Source organism: Nicotiana sylvestris, chromosome 12, assembly GCF_000393655.2.
Source record: "Nicotiana sylvestris chromosome 12, ASM39365v2, whole genome shotgun sequence".
NCBI classification, from domain to species: Eukaryota; Viridiplantae; Streptophyta; class Magnoliopsida; order Solanales; family Solanaceae; genus Nicotiana; species Nicotiana sylvestris.
This window is the reverse complement of record NC_091068.1, coordinates 99,514,600-99,519,354: the sequence shown is the minus strand read 5'-3', so window position 1 is coordinate 99,519,354 and position 4,755 is coordinate 99,514,600.

Below are 4,755 nucleotides of genomic sequence, written 5' to 3'. Positions count from 1 at the left end.
GATCAGGCCGTTATGGCCTAAAAATGACTATTATTTCCCTCTTTTGGCTTAAAACACTTTGTGGAAATTTCTTTATGCCTTAGCATGTATTTTTTACCCATTGGGTTTCTTAAGGGTCCGATGTTGGTTGAAACCCTTTTGTTTTTTGTGCCTTAGCACGTTCGTGTTAAGATAATTTTGATACCTTTTAAGGTTTTTCGAGGGCTGATTTTATCAAAGCCCTTTCATTATTTGTCGAGGGTAGCCTATTTTAACCAGTTTTTCAAAGAATTTGAAGGCCTATTTTGATAGCTTTAATTTGGTCGTAGCCTTTGGGTATGCCTCTTGGGCTTATTCCCCAATAACACTTCGAACTTGTTCGAGGTGTTAGTCCCCGAGAAAGATGCCCTTGGCCTATAGATCGAGGGGCGCCTCTTGAGGTCTTATGAATTCGAGTTTAAATAACTCGAACATGTTGATTATCGATGCCAGTACCCAGGTGTTTGAGGTATATTCGCGCTTGGCCCTTGAGCTATTTTTCACAAAATCATAAGTATAGAGCTCGTATAGTAGCAAATTTTCTTTGATACACAAAGTGTTTGATATAGAAAGAATGCTTTTTTGAATAATTTATACATACGTACATGTTTTGGCATCGGGGTTTGACTAACCTATATAGACACGGTTCAATCGACCGTTTGGCCCATTACAAAGTTTCCCTATCAAGACCCTTTGTCATGAAGTATTTTTCTCGAAAATATATCCTCCAAGGGTGATGCCCCCTAGTATTCGAGGTTGATTGAAAAAAAGCCTTGGATACTGTTGAATTTTTCTCAGGCACATAATTGTTGCCTCATTAAAAACCTCGCCGGAAAAACCCATTCGGGATAAGAATCGATCTGAGGGAAAAAGAGTGCAACATGTGCTTTAAAACCTAAGGCCTTCGTGTCGAAGAGTTTCCTGGACGCCTTGATCAACTCCTGCAATAAGTTAGTGTCAAATACAAAATGGAAAAGGGAGAAAGTCATACCTTAGTAGTAATATCATTTGAGTAGTGATACATTCTAATTATTTGGCAATTATTTCCCCTCCATTGTGCTAAGTTTGTAAGATCCCTTTCCGATGACTCGATATGATCCTTCCCAATTCGGGCCTAGTTTTCCTTCGTTTGGATTTCGAGTATTAAGGGTGACTTTCCTTAGAACTAAGCCCCTGATTTCAAAGTGGCGAATGTTGGTTCTTCTATTGTAATATCTTTCGATTCTTTGCTTTTGTGCAGCCATCCGAACAAGCACAAATTCTCGTTTTTCATACAATAGTTCGAGGCTAGTATTCATAGCCTCGTGATTTTATTCTTTCGTTGCATGTTGAAATCTGGCGCTGGGTTCTTCGACTGGAATTAAGGCCTCAGAGCCATATACTAAGGAGAACGGGGTTGCCCCATGTTGGACTTCGATGTCATCCGATATGCCCAAAGAACTTCAGGCAGAACTTCCCTCCATTTCCCTTTAGTGTCATTCAACCTTTTCTTCAAGTTTTGAATGATAGTCTTGTTCGTCAATTCGGCTTGTCCGTTTCTGCTTGGGTTATACGGAGTTGCTAAGATCCTTTTTTATTTTATGTTCTTTGAGGAACTCCATTACCTTGATGCCGATGAATTGCTTTCCGTTGTCGCATACAATTTCGGCAGGTATCCCGAATCGACACACGATGTGGTCCCAGATGAAGTGTATAATTTTTTTTCTCTGACCTTCTCGAAGGCCTGTGCTTCCACCCATTTAGAAAAGTAGTCAGCCATAAACAAAATGAATTTAGCTTTACCTGGGTCCGTTGGCAGAGGGCCGATGATGTCCATCCCCCATTTCATGAATAGCCATGGGGATAGGACTGAATGAAGTTGCTCTCCCGGCTGATGAATCATCGGTGAAAACCTTTGACATTTATCATATTTTCGAACAAACTCCTTAGCATATTTTTTCATGTTATCCCAGTAATACCATGCTGTAATGATTTTGCGAATCAAAGACTCGACGCTAGAGTGGTTTCCACAAGTGCCTTCGTGGATCTCTCTTAGAACATAATCGGTGTCCCCTGGCCCTAAACATACCGACAACGGTCCATCAAACGTCCTTCTGTATAATGTTCCATCTTCTCCAATGTGAATCGAGCGGCTTTGGTTCGTAGGGCCTTCGACTCTTTAGGGTCCAATGGGAGCTTTCTATTCTTTAGGTATTCAATATATTTATTCCTCCAATCCCAGGTCAAGCTTGTAAAGTTTATTTCGGCATGAACCTCCTCGACCACAGATCTCGATAATTGGACGACAGTCACCGGGATAATATCATCTTCCTCGACTGATGATCCCAAATTTTCAAGTGCATCAGCCTCACTATTTTGTTCTCGAGGTACGTGGTCAAGAGTCCACTCCTTGAAGTGGTGAAAAGTTACCTATAGCTTGTCCAAATACCTTTGCATCCTATCCTCTCGAACTTCAAAGCTTTTGTTTACTTGGTTCACCACCAATAAAGAGTCACATTTGACTTCAATGACTTCTACCCCCAAGCTTTTACTAGCTCGAGACCTGCAATCATGGCCTCGTACTCGACCTCATTGTTATTCAACCTAGAAGTTTTGATAGACTGCTTAATAGTGTTACCTATGGGTGGCTTCAAAACGATGCCTAGTGTGGACCCATTCACATTAGAAGTGTCGTCTGTGAAAAGGGTCCATACCCCCGATGATGTGCCCGATGTTAACAGGAGCTCCTTTTCAACTTCGGGCATGAGGGTTGGTGTGAAATCGAACACAAAGTCCGCTAAAATTTGAGACTTGATGGCCGTTTGGGGTTGATACTCGATATCGTACCCACTGAGTTTGATAGCCCATTTGGCCAATCGACCCAAAAGTTTGAGTTAGTGAAAAATATTACGAAGTGGGTAAGTGGTTAACACACATATGGGGTGACGTTGAAAGTATGGTTTCAGCTTTCTAGAAGCGCTTATTAGTGCAAGTGCTAATTTCTCTAAGTGGATATCTAGTTTCTGCTTCCCCTAAGGTTCGACTTACATAGTAAACAGGAAATTGTGTACCTTGATCTTCTCGAACAGGGACACCACTTACCGCGATTTCCGACACCGCCAAATATAGATAGAGTTTCTCATCGACCTTCGGGGTGTGAAGCAATGGTGGGCTCAATAAGTATTGTTTCAATTCCTCTAATGCTTGTTGACACTCCGGGGTCCAGGTGAAATCATTCTTCTTCTTGAGTAGAGAGAAAAATCTGTGACTTTGATCTGATGACCTTAAGATAAATTGGCCTAAAGTAGTTATCCGCCCAGTTAGCCTTTGCACGGCTTTTATGCTGCCACGATAGTGATGTCTTCGATGGCCTTGATTTTATTGGGGTTGATCTCGATCCCCTGATTTGACACCATGAAGCCTAGGAACTTTCCTAAGCCGACCCTGAAAGCACATTTCTCGGGGTTGAGTTTCATGTTATATTTCCTCAAAATCTCGAACGTTTCATGCAAATGAGCCAAATGGTCCTCTGCATGCAGGGACTTAACTAGTATGTCATCAATATAAACTTCTATTGACTTACCTATTTGTTCCTCGAACATCTTCTTTACTAGGTGTTGGTAAGAAGCTCTTGCATTTTTTTAGCCCGAAGGGCATTGCATTGTAACAATATGTTCCATACTTAGTTATAAATGAGGTTTTCTCCTGGCTTTTCGGGTTCATCTGAATTTGATTGTACCCGGAATAGGCATCGAGAAAAGTAAGGGTCTCGTGGCCAGCCGTGGCATCAATCATGCGATTGATGTTAGGTAGTGGAAAAGATTCGTTAGGGCATGCCTTGTTCAAATCCTTGAATCTACACACATTCTAAGTTTGTTCCTTTTTAGGGACTACGACTACATTGGCTAATCATTCGGGATATTTTACCTCCCGAATTGACCCTATTTTGAGAAGTTTAGTTACCTCGTCCTTTATGAATGCATGCTTTACCTAGGACTAGGGCCTTCTCTTTTGTTTCACCGGTTTGAACCTGGGGTCAAGGCTTAGCCGATGCGTTGTTATCTCCAGGGGGATCCCTGTCATGTCTAAATGGGGCCAAGCAAAACAATCCATGTTATCGATAAGAAATTGAATAAGCTTTTTCCTGAGTTTGGGGGTTAACCTTCGTTCCCAGGTATACCTTTCGCTCTGGCAGGTACTCGATCAATATAACCTACTCCAGCTCCTCGACTGTTGATTTGGTGGCGTCAGAGTCTTCGGGTAAAAAAAAGGTTCGAGGAGTCAGAAAATCCTCTTCTTCTTCTTCTTGTATCTCCTGCTTTCCCAATTCGGTCAAGGCTGGTGGCTGAGATTGCTATTTGGTTTCCTGTTTACCTTTGATGCTTGACCTTTCCGAGGTTGATAATGTTGATACCGGTATAATCTCGTCAACTGCAAACATTTCCTTCGCATCATGCTGCTCCCGTACACTATTTTCATGCCATCCGACGTCGGGAATTTCTTCATTTTTGTGTAGAGGTCGAGGGAACTGCTATCATATTGTGGATCCAAGGCCTCCCTAGTAGGGCATTATACCTCATGTCGCCCTCGATCACGTGGAACTTGGTATCTTGGATGGTTCCAACCACGTTCACCGGTAGAGTAATTTCACCTTTAGTTATTTCACTGGCTATGTTAAAGCCATTCAAAACCCGAGCTGCGAGCACAATTTGATCTTGTAAACCGAGTTTCTCCACGACCTTCGATCGGATGATATTC